This window comes from Onychomys torridus, chromosome X (assembly GCF_903995425.1).
Source record: "Onychomys torridus chromosome X, mOncTor1.1, whole genome shotgun sequence".
Classification (NCBI taxonomy): Eukaryota; Metazoa; Chordata; class Mammalia; order Rodentia; family Cricetidae; genus Onychomys; species Onychomys torridus.
Genome location: NC_050466.1, coordinates 29,545,025 through 29,562,446, shown reverse-complemented (window position 1 = coordinate 29,562,446; position 17,422 = coordinate 29,545,025).

Genomic DNA, 17,422 nt, shown 5'->3' with positions numbered 1-17,422 from the left:
TACTGGGCATGAATCCCTTTCTACTGAATAGATCTTAAGATCAATTAAATAGCTATTGGTTACCACCAAGATGAAAGTGCTACTACTATACTATTGAATATCTTGCTAGGCCTGCCGTTATTGTGTTTGTAGGCTTTACAACTGAGTAGGACTATCAATGATTTTTCTCCCTTGGCTAGTCCTCAGGGAGGAGGCTACAGGTTTGTTCCAGCTCTATTCCTTCAGGTCCTGTGTTCAAAGTGTGTAGTATCTTCAACAGTAGAGTCTTTCCCCAAGTTCTGGGAGGCAAAGAAGTACAGCAGTGACAATAGCCTATATTGCTTGTTGAGTTTGCTTGCTGCCCCCTCACCCCCATACAACTAAATGTTTAAGAACACATGCTGCTCTTCCAGAAGCCCTGAATTTGGTTCCTAGCACCGACATCTGCCAGCTCTCAACCTCCTATAACTCTAGCTCTAGGTGATTCAACTGGCCTTGGGTACCTGCACTCACATATACTACTCCCACACAGACACATCAACATAATTTAAAAATAAATCATAAATTTTTAAATATATTGAAAGACTTTCTGTACTGGTTGGTAAGAGGGCACTTTCGGGAGCCCTCTAAATGATCCCTTGTCACCAAGAGCACCATGCTATTTTTCCAAGTTGCCTCATGTTGCAATGTCATAGCAAGAGTATCTTTCAAAATGAGCAGTGGGATTAAGAGAGTGCCCTTAATCCCAACACTCAGGAGGAAGGGTCTGGAGGATCTCAGAGTTCAAAGCCAGCCTGGTCTACAAAGTGAGTTACAGGACAGCCAAGGGTACACAAAGCAACCCTGTCTCGAAAAACAAAAAAATAAAGTATCTTCCAGACCCATCTCCAGTGATAAAATGTATCCTTTTATGTTTGGTTGCCAATGTAATTCTGATGTTTGAGTGTTTTAAACTTTATTCCTGACTTCCTTGATATTACTCATAACTATGAACATGTTTTAGGCAAAATTAATCAACTTGTCAGGAGAATCCTCATAGTTTAGTAATAGTTTCATAAACTAAGTATAATTAGTGTTAGAAGATATAAACATGGGAAATAGTAGCAATATTAACTTGAAGAAAATATATATAAAATTTCACAATAGCACTTCTACTTTTAAAGAATCAACAAATAGTGAGAGCCACAGTTATGGTCAAGCATTACCATACAGTCATAACAGAATTGTGATGGCTGTTTGTTCATTAGATGGTGGGAGGGGTGGCATAATTGGAAAGTGTATTGCATACCTTCCCTGCCATTAGGAGCTTTTACAACCTAGCAGGGGAAATCTTTCAGGTACCTAGTTGACTATTCATATAAGGCTATGTTCGAATTGCCATTTAGAGAATCACACTAATGGCGAATATCTCTTAGAAAGGTACAAAACCAGCACTCTTTCTGTGCTACAAAATACTCTCAGTCTGAGAAATGTTCAGTTCCTGGGAAATAAATGAGAAAGGTCCCTTGCTCAAAACTGGGTTATCTCTGTGATGTCAAATGTGTACTGACTCTGTGATGATCAATGAGATTTAATGCCATAAACCTTAACTATTAAAAACAAACTTACTGACATGAATAGGGTAATGTGAAAACAGATCATTGCATTGACAGATTCCTTCTGCTCCGGTGATGGAAACAAATTAGATAATTTATATTTTGTTATCATCCTCTATGAATTATATTTGCTAATAGAATGTAAATATCACTGGTAAAGAAGAGTAGGGTGGATCATTATAATGAATGTTCAAGTAAAGAATCAGATTCAGAAAGCTCCATTATTGTATTGCCTAAATCAAGTCAAGCTTTCCCACTCTGCATGGAGTCATAGGCCCTTGTGTATATAATATACTTGTTAGAGCACAGTGACTGGAATGCTAGTTCCTCCTGGGTAGTACTTAGTTGGGAGTACTATTACAGAAGCTTTCTGGAAACCCAACAGTGTTTTCCTGTGGAGAGTCTCTTAGGTCGTTTGAGGAAGGTGCATCCTTCCCTATATGTTACTATCCCTTTTGCTTCTTCGTTTGTGAATAATAGACCCCTGCTACAGACTCACTACCACTAGCTGCCTTAAAAGTCATGCAGAAAGGTGCCATGCTTGTACCATCCCCAGCCTATGCACCTTCTTTCTATCTTCACCCTGAGCTCTCTGATGCTTGCTAAATAACTTCCATATTTGGGAAGCATATCAAGCTTGAAATTGCATCTATATGTGGTAGAGGAAAGGTTGGCTATTTATGACATTAGATTCACCTTACTCATTAGCCTCATTCCCTAAATCAGTTCTTGCTAGGTATTTATTATATGGCACATGTATATAAGAAGTATGGCCTCTTATACTTTATTCCCAGAAGTCTGTAGCTCCTTCCCCACACAGTTCTGCCAATGCACTGGTATCCTGAAATACATCAACCTCAATTCTCCCCTCTGATGAGCTTAACTGGACTTTAATAATGCCTGCTAAATTGCCTTGTGACTCTGTCATGTGAATAAAGACTACAGACTCTAAGGTTAGATTGTAAGCATCAAATTAAATTTATTGCAAAGGTCAGGCTGCTCTCCTAGTGTTCTGTTGTGCTTGAAGGTTAGTCCCTGCATGCTTGGCCAAAACCTCTCTAAGTTGTATTCAAAACAGATTGCAAGATACAGCCAGATTGAAAACCAGACATTTGGAGATAAAAGGCTGTGGACTCTAACCCCTTGGAAATAGCAAGCAGCTGCAGTGATTTCATGTATGTATGTAATATATCATAATCTTCAGGAGATGATGGGCATTAAGCTCAGCACCTTTTGCTCCCAACGCAAGTGTCTGCTCGTCCTTTCCTCCTAACTGCTCATGTCAGAGTTAAGAACTATTTCTTACCAAATGACTTCTAAGCTTGCTTGTGTCTGAGAAGTGATGCCCCTGGGAAAGCAAGACCTATCAGTGGAATTTGACTCAAAAGAGATTTATTCACATTCAGATAATGCCAGACCTCCATGCTGGTTCCCTTTAACCTTATCTGTCTTCCCTCTTTAACACAGGGTTAGTCTTTACAGCTCACCTCCTTTAGCCAACCCTGTTATGAGTCCATGTACCCTGATGTATGTGTCCAATATAGTCATCAGTTCAAGTTCTGCAAGAAGCATTCATGTAGTTTCTTGTCATTTATACACTCAGAAAAAGCTACTTAGGCTTTTTATGGAGTCTTGTTTGGCCTTTACTTTGTGCAAGAATTTGCCTACTTATAACTTCACTTAGGGAAGGACTTCATTCCTCTGAGTTTCCTGCTTTTCCTGTCTCTCTCAGCCTTTAGAAAGCATCACTATAGAGGCTCGATAAGTGTATGTTAGTTTATTTGTAGCTAGAGAACACAATCCAAATGGATTATACTGGGTTCAGAACTCAGATGTACCATTTTCTTCTTAGAAGTAAAATTTTACCTCTGAGGTTACACTGTACTCTTCAGAAGTAAAAACATACTCCACAGTTCTGTGCTACAAGCTACAATACAATTTTGCCAAGTGCAGTGAGTGGTTAAGGATTATGTGCTTTTCACTGGAGTTGAGAGGAGACTGAAAACCAGGACTCATTGCATTCCCTAAATTATGCCCTCTTGAAATTAAAGCCCCAAAGCCCCTATGTCTGCTCTCTTTATGACTCAAATACTGTTTTGCCATGGTGGTGCCATTTCTTTTCATTTTCACTTGAATTCTCCATACCTTTCTGTTTTCCTTGGCAGAGCTCATCAATATCGATCTGCTTTGCAGGGATGTTTTGAGGACACAATGCTGATAAGAAAACACTCTGTGAGAGAATATTGATGACAGTTGTTTTGTAGGCACAAAAGGAGAGGGCACTCAGTAGTAATTGGGGGCCATGTTTAGCTAGAGACCACCCATTATCATTAGTACTCAGATTGAATCTAATGCATCATAATAATGCAGCACGGGCTACACATGGAGAGGAGGAATTTATTCTCATGTGGTGATTGTTAGTAATGACAAGCTGTTTGAACATATTCTGAACATAGTTGTATGTGTGTCTGTTGTTTCTCTTCCTTTCTTTGTTTGGAAATCTAATATTTACCCTGTGCTTATCCTATTTTCTCATTTTACATTGCATGCTAAAATATTGTTTTTATTCCCTTTTTAAAGCTTTATTTCTCAATGAACAGTTAGAGCACAGAGGACGGATTTAGAAAAGCACTTTAAGTAGCAAAGTCCAATTTAAGCATGGTGATAGATTTTATCACTGGGCTTTATTAATGGACCTCATTCTGGCTACATTGCACTTCTTTCCCTATGCATTTGTATAAAAGTCCTTGCCTGTCTCATTAACCCCTTTGACTGGTGTTAACTCATTCCTGGGCATTTGTTGCCATAACTGCAGCTGTCCCTCAGCTAGAACCCCCATGCTGGCTCCTCTGTGAGCCATGTGGGGCTGGCCTATTTGTTCCAGGCGTCAGCTGTTAGGCGGAGGGCAAGAGACTAACAACCTCTGAGGTCAAACAGCCTGTCCTGTTTGCTTAAGCCCTGTGTCCCATCCGTCCCCCCACCCCCACTGCCCTGCACCAGATGGGCATGTTGCTATCTGGCCTTAGGGCTGGGAAACATGTGTAGGTACATGACCAGTGTTCATCCTCTCTTACCCACTCTGGGCACCAAAGCAGGTAGCCTAGCTCCATGTTCAAAAATATGATCAATAATTCCTTTTAGTTGTCTGAATCTCTTCCTTCAACACCTGAGGCAGCTGTGGGGAATTGTTTGAAACTTATGTCTGTTCATAGAAATAATTGCCAGTAGTTTTATGGAGCATCTCTTGTGTGTGTTTCTGCCCACATACAGATTTGATTATATCCTTTGTAAAAAGCTCAACACTGCTTGCTCTCTTCTCATAGATCTTCCAGGAGACACCTCCCCCCTTATTTTTTAAACAAATTGGAAATGCTATGCAAATGGCTATGTTCTTATCACACTGGCAAAAGTTAGGAGTTGCAGAAGGTTCCTTGGGCACAAAGTGATCGAGTGATAAACACATCTTACATTCATTTCTATTTGAGATAGCAACACTGTCTTGTGAGAAATGATTGCAATGAGGAAAGTATTACATATTTTAATGTGCGATTAATGTACATCAGAGACAACACAACTTAAACACACCCAGACTGCTCAGGTATAGTAGGGATTGTAGGAAGTATACAGATGGAAAATTTCCACATAAACCAGGAAGCCAGCACTAGAGAAGAAATTTTAATTTTGCCCATGTTGTGCCAGTTTTGCTAGAAAGCCCATGAAAATTAACCTACAGATTAAGTCTGTCTGTGCTCATAAAATTCCTGTATAGCCTTTTACCTTGACTTTAATAGAATTGATAATATGCCATCAACAACAGCAGCAGCACAACTGATTTTACAGCTTTCCAAATCGGTTTGCCGTTGACAGCTCTTGTTTAAGTATCTCAACGACCCTGTCTGATTGTTATAATTGTTGTCTGTGCTTTCATGATGAAAAAAAATCCCAGGCCCAGAGACGCAGACGTGAAGTGACTTGCTCAAGGTCATATAACTAGTATATAGGACTGTCTTCTGAGGTACTCATGGTAGCCAATATACACTGCCTTGTCACCATTCAATCTAGCCCACTGCTACCTCTGCATTCCCCAATCTCCTCTGAAACTCTGAATCAGCAAATTCAGGCCCTGCAGGGATTCACTTTAAAAGCAAATGCAAAGTAGCCACATTACTGGGGAATTAGTGCCTTCACATGTGGATTTACTGCTAAATGATATCTTTGGCACTCATGTTTGTTCCTAGATCTCAAACTGATCTAGCTGAGAAAGGAAGAGTGGACAGTGAAGAAGCAGGCAGAGAGTGAGAGCAGAGTAACTATGCTGACTAGTTTTATGTCATGTTGACACAGACTAGTCATTTGGGGAGAGGGAACCTCAATTGAGAAAATTCTTCCATTAAATTGGCCTGTGGGCAAGCCTGTAATGCATTTTCTTGATTGATGATTGACGTGGGAGGACCCAGCTCACTATAGGCAGTGCCACCAAAGACTGGCTTAGTGGGTGTTGTAAGTAAGCAGGCTGAGTAAACCATAAGGACAATGCTAGTAAACAACACCCCTCTATGGCTTCTGCTAGAGTTCCTGCCCTAACTTTGATGATGGACCTGTGATGTGGCCCTGTAAGCTGAAATAAATCCCTTCTTCCCCAAGTTGCTTTAGTCATGGTCTTTATTCAAAGCAATACAAATCCTAACAGAAGCAGTAAGTTCTTGACAACTAAAGAATCCTTTAGAAATAAGATAAAATATTTTTGAAGTGATACATTCAGGATACGTATTAGAACTGTGAAGATAAGCAAGGAATGATTAACATAAAATCTTCGTCATTATTTTCTTAAACCACATGTTTTTTACTACATTTTTATATATTCTGAGTTTTCTTTCATAACTGCTCAGTCTTTAATTAAAAGATAGAAGTCAGCACCAATTGTACTGGGGGGGTTGTTTTGTTTTTTAAGAAAGAAAAAGAAAATCTAAAGTTAGGAGGAGGCTATGCAGGAGATACTGGAAGGAGTTGGAGAATAGTGTGAGAAGTGGACATGATCTAAATAATTATATTCACATACCAAAGAATAGATAATTAAAAAAAAACAGAGAAAGACAGTGTGAGTCAGTAGAAAAATATGATTCGATATACAGGAATAGCTTTACTGCTCTTGAAAATGAGATGTATGTTGATAAAAAACCTTGGCCAGTTTACTCTGGCAGTGTCTCCCATAACATGCCAGTCAGATCTCAGAAGTGCTGATATGTATTGGAAGGTATGCTTTCCCAGAATAGTCCTGCAATCTTTGAGTATTTACATGGCCTTGACTCTCACTTTACCTTCTTTCTCACAACGAGCTTCTAGCTTCTGTGAGATAAGAACAGTTCCATGGTCCTTTGGGAATTTGAAGTTGAATGCCTTAACTGTAACCATGAATTTATACATTGTTACCTAAAGACTTACAGGCTTTCTTGGTCTTGAACCTGATAGAGAATGCAGTAAATGGATGGGCTTGTGTATTCTCTCTGGCCAACATAGACAACATGTAAGCATGGGCAGTCAGAAATTACAACTTTTCTTCCATGTGGAAATAAGTGGATAAGCAAATACTCCCAGGCTGATTTTCTTTCTAATTCACTATTTACAGGGAATTCACCCTTTGTTATCATTTTAGAATCAAATTTACTCTACCAGACCCTATGAGGTTTGCTCTGGCAATCATTGCCAAATTAGATGCCTTGTATGTAAATTTTGTGTCCTCCACATTAATGCTATTACACACACACACACACACACACACACACACACACACACACACGGATTAAAAATGATAGTACTAGTGGCCTAGTGATTCACTCAGGAAGAAATTTTAAGTCAACAACCGAAATACATACAAAGGAAAGAAAGTCAATAACTCACATCTTTTGCTGTTTGGACCACTGTTGCTGCATTAAAATATTCAGAAAAGCTGTGGACTAAATGGGGCAAAATATGACATATATAAGATAGTTTCTAGGAAAAGGAAAAATTAGTAATTTGTCTCAATTATAAACTGACAATGAAACTTGCTTGCATACAGATCGTTCCTAGAGTAGACTGATACAGTGGGCTTCCTCTGCCCAACTGCCACAGAGGTCAGTTATGACCTTAACCTCCCTTTGTCTTTGTTAGAAAGTTGGAAATAAAGAACAGTCCTTGCCAGCAGTCTTCCAAGCATTGTTATGGATAAGTAAGATGTGATAGTGAGTAGTTCTACCTTTCTCTCACCACAGATGGAGCGGGAGGATCAGAAAAGAAAGTGTGGATACAAATGCCACCCATGTTTCTCGAGGAATAAAAAGCAAATGAGCTTTGGAAATTGTTCTGGTGAGGTTGGAGTATAAACTGTAGTAGAAGGGTAACACTGAAAAATGTTTACAGGATAAGCAGTACTTTTCTAAAATGCAGCCATTGGTACTATTGAGGCAACTCAGCATGTAAATCACTTGCCACACCAGCCCAGTGAAATATATTTCATCCCCATAACCCATATGAAGAGAAAACCAACTCCACAAAGTTATACTCTGATATCCATACATGTGCACCTCCACACTTGTCACACACACAATAATATTACTGTGGTAAGTTGTTATTATTGATTATAGATATAATAAATAATAATTTAAATACATAAAATAAAATTCATCAATTGGACAAGGAAATTTAAGTTAGTCTCATTCTTCTAGGCAGTGTTCTTGTATAAAGACAAAAAGAAAAGCCATCCTGTTCTTTTGTTGGTGTTATTATTGTTACTATATTCCCTGGTAATATTGATAGCTTGTTCCTTCATCTCCATTCTCCATGAAGGAATCAAAATATTCTCCTCACCTCACCTCTGACACCCATTTTTTCATAAGACAGCAGAGGCAAATCTCACAACTGTTATACTATGTTAGTAATTTCTCATATTCTGGAACCGTCTTATTGAGCTAAATACTACAGTAGACCTTTTCACTTACTTTGTCTTTTAATTTTCACTACCACTCTATGAGACAAGAACCACTATCATCCTCATTTTTAGACTTATAAAAATAAAGTGCAGAAACTTTAATTCACTTCCCAAGCATTACACAGCTAATTAGTGGTAATCCAGGATTCGAATTCAATTGTAATCCAAAGATTGATCTTAACTGCTGTTATAGCCTCAGTTTTCTTCAATCAGGGTCTACTGTATTAAGGGTTGAGAATTCTCTTATACTTTTTAAATTAATTCTTCTATAATTTCATGCATACATATACAATGTATTTTGAATATATTCACCCCTCACTGCTCCCCTTAGTTTTCCCAGATCCACCCCTCAATCCCATATCCCCTCCTGACTTCATATCCTCTTTTTTATATACAGACCACTGTGTACAATTTGTACTTCCCATATATACATATACATACATATGCATAGGTATGGGGCCATCAACTGGATCATACCAACCTATAAGTGAGCACACCTCAAAAGAAAACTAACTCTCTTACTCCTAGAAGCTATTAACTATGAGTAACTCCCCAGGTAGAGAAGATAGCTCTTGAGACCCTCCCCTGTCCATATTGTAATGTTGACTGGCTTGACTTTATACCTGTTTTGGGCAGGCAACCACAGTTGCTATGAGCTCATGAGTCCAGTTTTCATATCATATCCAGAAGACACTTCCACTACAGTCCTCCTTGACCTCTAGCTCTTAATATCTTTCACTCCCCTTTTCTGTGATGGTGTCTAAGCCTTGGAACAGAGATATGATATAGATGTCTCATTTGTGGCTGATTCTTCCACTGACACTTACATTCTGCAATTTGATCATTGTCTAATGCACAAAGAAACTTCATTGATGAAGTCTGGGAGCTAAACTAATCTATAGATACAGAGATACTTAATTTAGAGGGCAGTTTGATACTAAGTCTGTTTAACAAAATAATAGCAATAGGTTTATTCCTGGGGCCTAAGAGTTCCCTAACTTTGGATTATGTTTCCTCCTGTAAAGAGGTCCTTAAATCCAATTAGAAAGCAGTTGGTTACCCCATAACATTCATGCTATTATTGCACCCTTGGGCATATCTCACTAAGCTGGTCATTTTCTTACAGTTCACAGCTGGGTAAGGTTATTGATGACCATTCTCCTACAGCAGCTTACATAGCACCTTATAGTACTGTGAAAACTGGCCAATAGGGAGAAAGCTTTCCAGTCTGTTTCAGCTTGATTTTCACATGTCCTGTGACCAAATTATATGCTGTATCCAGCAATAGGGTCTTACTATCAAAATCTGGCATGGTACTGAAGGCAAATAGCCTAGAGCCAGGTATGGAAATTTCTCCTTGAGTAATTGGTCAGAGGTGTCCAGAGATCCTCCAAATAATACAGAGTTAAGAGCTTTTTAGTTGCTCTGGCCAATTGCATGCTGGTAGTTTATGAAATGTTAGTAGTTTTCAGAAAAACAAAATGAGTTATTTTGAAACATGAAATGTGATAGGAGTGATATGAACATCTATATAGTAAAGGATATTGTTTTCAGATTATTTGTCAAATGAGAATAAAGTTTAGAACTTCTGTTTCTACTTTCATAGAGGTAAAAAGGAAAAAGAAGTTCAGAAGGAGCCAGTGGTGCTGGCCCAACACAAATCCTACCATTAGTCACTGCCTCCCATGGCTGTTAGTGGATATATAGCATTGTCCTTAATAGTTGAAAATGACCCTGCTGAGGCAGCTAATTCTCAAGCCAAAGTTCCCATTATCACTAGGATTTAACACTTGACTTGTTTATAGTTATCATGGCCAGGGTCCCACCTCCCTGACCTACACCATGGCTCTGTGGTTAGTATCCTTGCCTAGCAAGTCAACAGTATAGTCTGAGAGACCAACCAACTGAAGAATAGAAAATTATTCCATTTGTTCAGAATTCTGCTTTTAGTGTAGAAGCATAGATTCAGGTATGGCCAACACATATGAACCACCCATGTTATTTTCAGCACAGTGCAATGGAAGGGATGGTATCAGTCTCATTAGATGAAGAAATTGAAGCTCTGTGTTTCTCAGATTTATAGTAGCCATAAGAATTACCTAGGCTACTTGCTCACAAGGCAGATTCTCCACCACCCAGATAAAAAATTTCAGCAGTGGGCCCTAGAAATCTGCCTGTCCATTTAGCCAACACTCTAAATGAACAGAATTACATGATTTGAAGGCACTTGGACAAACACAAGTGTAATTAATGCACAGGGAGTACATGGCAGAGCAGAGTTCAGACTAGCCCTCTTAATTATAGCTGCAGTTCATGCTATGTTTATCTTTGTTATAATCTATCTCCTGTGGCAAAGAAGTTGACTTGAACATGTCAGAAAGATTTCAGAAACAGTTGTAGCTGGAGTTTTCTCTGGTCCCACCCAGGCCCACAGCCACTCAGACCCAAATAATCACATGGAGGCTTATATTAATTAAAACTGTATGACCTTATGGCTCAGGCTTCTTGCTAGCTAGATCTTACATCTTAAATTAACCTGTTTCTATAAATCTATACCTTACCCCATGGCTCATGGCTTATTGGTATCTTTACATCTTGCTTCCTCTGTGTCTGGCTGGTGACTCCTGACTCAGCCTTCCTGTTCCCCAAATTCTCCTCTCTCTTTGTCCTGCCTATCCTTCCTGCCTGGCTACTGGCCAATCAGCACTTTATTTATTAACCAATCAGAGCAACACATTCACAGCATACAGAGTGATATCTAAAGCAAACAGGAGTAAAGCAAATCATTTTGTAGATTACCTTCAAGACTGTTCTTTCTTTCAAGAGTTTGCCAAACTTTCAATGGTATAGCAGTGGGCTTCCACCTACCCTTTTATGCAACCTACCTTCAGAAATGTTGGATCACAGAGCATTAGGAAGGTACTCATTTTATGCTACTGCTTTTCCTTGTTTCTCTTATCCTAACTCTAGCTACCACCACTGACAGCTACACCATTAACACAATGAATATGCTCAGTAACCAGAGTGCATTTAGTTGATTTCCTAAATATTGAAACTTATGGTTAAAAACCAATAACTACAAGAACTGAGATCCCAATAATAATTTTAGCATGTCTGTTTCAAAATTGGGGTATGAAATGGGTAACTTAAGATGAAACTAGAGAAGCTGTTGAAGGAGCTGCCTTTTTTGAAGCACATTTGTTCATTTTTGAGTTCTTTATCTAAATAGTAAGTGTAGTTATATTGAATAAATGTCATGATGTCATTCTAAAACTAGAGGGCTACTCTACCTAGCCCAAGATGATATTAGTTCAGTTGACATAAGAAAGTTAAGAAGCCAAGTGGTTATCTGGTATTGACTACAATAGTCCAGAAAAGCCCGGAAGGATGTACTTCTGCACTTGTTGGCTGAAAAAAGATCCTTCAGTGGAGCTTGATGAGTTTTCAGGTCCCCTGGACCCAACCTCAACTTAGTCTCCTTGCTCACAGTCACTAAATAACCTTCAGGTAACAAGCAATATACCTGGGAGTCTTCAAATGTATCTTAAACAACAAGAGAAACCTCTGGTTCTAGCTCAAAAGTATGTAAAAGGGCAGCTGATGGGTTGTTTCTCAAGAAAAAAATGGAAGGGAATTGAGTGCAAAACAAGATGGCATGCTTGTTTTGTTTCAAACATTGTACTCAGCATTCTTAGTGATAATGTAAAGCTTAGTGTTTAAAAGTGTGTGCTCTGGAACCATACATTCCCAAATTTTAATTCTACCTCCAGAATTACATATATCTGTGGTGACTTAGGCAATTTCTTAACTTATTTGTCTTTCATTTTCCTTATCTATAAAATTGATGTAATTGATAAATATCACCTGTGTCGTTTGGTCATTGAGGATACCATACAATGAGCATGCTCAGGTGAAATGCATCTTTTCTTAAAATATCAACATTTCTACTGGAAGAAATTATTAACTATAAAACAGTTTACTATTTATTTAATATTAGAAATCAAAATAATTATCATTGGGGCTTGGGGGATTGTTTACTTTCTGCACAAACATGAGGACCAGAATTGAGATCCTCAGAACCCATATATCTGTTACATGGGTATGATGGGCGTTGTGGCCCACCTATAATTCCTGCCTCAGATAGGAAACACAGCAAGCTGACTAGCAAGAATAGTCAGGAAATGGAGACAGAGCAAGCTGACTAACAAGTATAATCATATCAGCAAGTTCTAGGTTTGACCTAGAGACCCTGCCTCAATAAATAAGGTCAAAAAGCCATAGACAGTGATTCCCAACATCACCCTCGGGCATCTACATGCACACACACACGTATGCATATCCACACACATGTACCCACACACATTCAAAACATATGTACATACAGACATACAAACTATACACACATTTGAAAATTGGGGGAGGGGGCGGGTGGCAAGTGACAAAATGATTGCCATCATCTTAGTACCTGAAAGATTATCAGTATCTTCAGCTATAGGTAATTAAAAAGTTCGTAGACTGTCAAGTCACACCAGTAATAAATAGTAAAACTATGGTTAGAAGTTTGTATCTATCTGGCTCCAAGGTGTATTGCTTCTACTATACGGTGTTACTTTTTAAATATAGGATATTTGCTATGAATTCCCAATTGGGCATGGGCCAAAACCTGTGGCCTTCTTCCTTATTACCACCACCCTACTTTCACTAAAACTGTTACCAGAGCCACTTGCATACAAATATTCAATGTGTTTTGCTCAAAACCACCTCATTCCCTCCTTTCTAACTCCTTCAAAATCTCCCACCACTTCTACCTCCCCACAATATACACTCTTTGTTCTTAACCCACTGAGGCCAGTTAGTGTTGTCATATGTGCATGGATTTAGGAGAATTCACTATCACATGGAAAACCTATCAGGGGCTGCATCCCCAAGAAGCCATCAGCTTCCAATATCTCCTTAACTGTGTGTAGGACTTCCTGAACTCTTGCCCCATTTATACTGGATTTTTGGCTGGCTTTATTCTGTGCATATCTAATATAACTAGTTTAAAACCTGTAATGTCCCCATAACTACTCCAGTACTGTCTCTGGGACTGTCCTGCTTGTACACAAGAATGGTGAATCACTAGCATGCTGTTTAGTTTGTGAAAGTACCCTATGCCCTGAAGTTTTCATTTGTATGTCTTAGGGATTCAGCTATCTCCCACCCCATCCTGCTACACTCACAATCCATATGAGATTGGTTACTTACTATATGCACTAACAGTAAGTCCCTTTTCTCCCCTCCTCTTGTTTCCTTCCCCATTCCCCTCCCTTCCTCTCATTCCCTTCTCCTTCCCTTCCCTTTTAAGTAAGAATAAGTTGTGACATCCTAGTTCTCTGGAGTGGCTCTTTGATCCATCCTAGATAACACTCATAAGGAGGCAAAGCCCCTGCCTATCTAATAGTCATCTGTCTTTGCTGTCTCAGAGCTTTGTCTTACAGAATTTATTGTCAACTCTTTCAGCCTGGAGAGCCATGATGCAAGCTGTGGCGTCACTGCCAGTGACATCTGCAACAGGAGAGTGGGTACCTGGGGCTGCAGTGTATTGTTCACAAACAATGATGCATTGTTCATTTTCAAGGAAAATGAATAAGGACTCAAAATACCACTTGCAGAGCACAATATATTGCTTCATGAGCAATAAATACCAAGCAGAAGATAAAACCTTGAGCCTTTGGCTTAATGCAATCAAAAGCATGATTTATTCTGCTGTTTCCTTTCTATTAGCCAAAAAACTGAAAGCACAATTCTATTCAGTGCTGGTACACACAATCTTGTCCTTACACCATAATCCATGTGTACAAGTTTCTACATGATGTGCCAAAAACATGAAGGTTTCTTCTGTGTTCTATGCAAACATTTCCTAAATTTTCTCTCGCTTCCTTTCATCATAGTAGGATTCCTAATACTCTTTCCAGTACCACTCTCTAAACAGCAGCCTATCACCCATCCATAATGCCTGTCCCCTCACCATCACAGGAATGACTTTTTTGATATGAAGCATAGAAATCGAAAAACATGTTAATAGATTCCTGGAAATCCAACAAGATTTGTCTTAGTATTTACTGCATAGTAGCATGAGTGAGTAGGGACATGGGATTGGGTGTGCAAGTGATAGATGATTCAGGGTTGCAAAGAAATCGGGAGCATGAGCCACACTTCATTAAGAATCCACAAAATTGTGAACTATGGGGGATGACTCAGTGAGTAAAAGCGCTAACCATACAAGCAAGCATGGTGACCCAAGTTCGATAGTGACCCAAGTTCAATTCCTGGAACTCACCCAAAGGTGCAGTGGCATACATCTGTGAATCTGGCCCATCTATCATAAACAAGTAAATAAAGAGATATTTTTAAGGAACACACAAAATTGCTGCCATAGAGAAAAGTCTGTCAAACTTGATACAATAGACATTTGGAGCCAGATAATTCTTCACTCTTGAAGACTGTCCTACAGGACAAAAGATGATTATCAGCTTCCCTGGCCTCTACCCACTCACTAGACAGATCTCAATAGCAACTTCCTGACCCCAAATGGTACAAACAAAAATGTCTCCAGACATTGTCAAGCTTCCATTGAGGAAAAATTTAGCTCCAAGTGAGAACTACTATAATAGAAGACATGGGTTATACCCATATGTCCAAGCTTAAATTATGTATAACATTTTTGCCTGCCTTGGTATAGTATAGTAGGTAAGAGCAGAAATTGGGAAGCCACACTGTGTAAGTTTGTATTGAGGCTCCACTGAAAGCTCACTGTCTAACCTCTGTTCCCATTAATTCATCAATACAACGGGATAATGAGAAGTTATTTCATAGAGTTGTTTTGAGTTTTAAAATAATATATTTTTTAAACATCAGAACAATGCCTGGCACATAGTAAGCATGATCAAAGTGATAGGCCTATTATGGTTTCTGTTATATTATTCACCATTTTTATAAGTACTAGTATGGTTCAGATGTCTGGGGTCTATTCTATTTTGTATTATCTTCCTTCTGCAGAAATGACTAGAAAGCTAAGTCCACAGTCCAGAATCACACAGTGTAAAGAGATTTTGGAAAGCTTTAGATCTGTTAAATAGACAATGCAGGTAATCCCCACATTGTGTGTTTACCAAATTCTCTTATTTAAAAGTAGATATATTGGTAGAAGTAACAAAAGTAAATGAGATTTATGTCTCCTGATCAACTCCCACAAGTTATCCTCTAACCTCCATGAATACATGGCACATGCTTGCCCACACACACAAAATAAATAAATACTATTATTTTCAAAAAAGAATTGGAAAAGAGTAAATTGCCAGGAATGGAGAATTTTTATCTGAATAAAAGAATATAGTTGGGCTGAGTGGTAGTGGCACATGCTTTTAATCCCAGTACTCGGGAGGCAGAGGAATCTCTGTGAGTTCAAGGATAGCCTGGTTCACAAAGCGAGTTCCAAGACAGCCAAAGCTGTTATGTAGAGAAACCCAGTCTCGAAAAATAGGAGGAGGAGGAGGAGGAGGAGGAGGAGGAGGAGGAGGAGAAAATAATACTTGGACAGATAGTACCAACATATTATACTTATTTCAAAAGAAAAAAGAAAAACAGTTATAATCATGAACTCCTGTATGATACAATGAGAGTAATCTTCATTTTCTAGTAACTTTCACAGAATTGGGTTATCAGTGGTTCATAAACAGGCACTGACTTGGTAGTTATGGAGTGACATTAAGTGAAAGTGGATAATCACTTCAAAAGCTGTCATTCCTCTTATTCCAAAGTACCATATCTTCAATCCTGTTACCTCAAAGGCATTTATGGACAACTACTCTATAGCTTCTGATCTCTTGAGGAGTTGTCACACAGCAGAGTAGGAGAACTGGGAAAGGTATTTGAAGAGCATTTTGCATCACTAGCATTTGCCTTCTCTCTAGCCCTTTCTCAGTATTCTTGGCTGCTACAAGTAAATTATAGGAGTCAGAGGAAACAGAGTGATATCCTCTTCTTGATGTGAGTATTCCTTTCTTTTCTTTTTGAAAAAGATTTAGTGTGTGTGTGTGTGTGTGTGTGTGTGTGTGTGTGTGTGTGTGTGTGTACATATGGGAACATGTATGCCCATGTGTATGCAAGTGTATGTGCCTGGGCACATGCATAGAGACCAGAAGAGAGCTCCATGTGTCCTTTTCTATCACTCTCTGCCTATTGTTTTGAGACAGGGTCTCTCTATGGTCCATGGCTTGTGTTATCTTGGGCTGGAATTCAACAAGCACCAGTGATCCCTTCCTTTCCACCCACTTCAGAACTGGAGTTATAGTGTATATGGGATAGTCACATATTATATATATGCTGGGATCTGAACTTTTGTACTCGTAATTGCATGTTAAGCACTCTTAACCACTGAGCCATCTCTCTAGCCCTTTCTGAGTATTCTTGGATGCTACTAGTAAATTATAGGAGTCAGTGGAGCAAAATCCTCTTCTGTGATGTGAGACTAGTTTTATAAGATACTTAAAGAAATTGCCAGATATCTATATTTAAGCTTGAAAGAAAATTAAACTAAGACTCAACTTTTCTACCACTTAGTGATGATTCTACAGATATATTTATCATAGCATGCTTTGTTAATTGAACCATCAATCTGGACAGCTGGGAAGCAAAAGATCACCTAAGATTTGTGTTTGAATGAAAACTTTTGCAATCTTGCTTACATAAATGATTGTGCTGATACAAGTGCATGATTACAGGTAATCAGACTAAGTTATTAGTTGGATAGATCTGTCTCTGGTTGTAACTCTAAGCAAATTTCTACATATATTTAGTTGCTATTGAGAATTGGCTTAGCAATAATGGCATCTCTGTG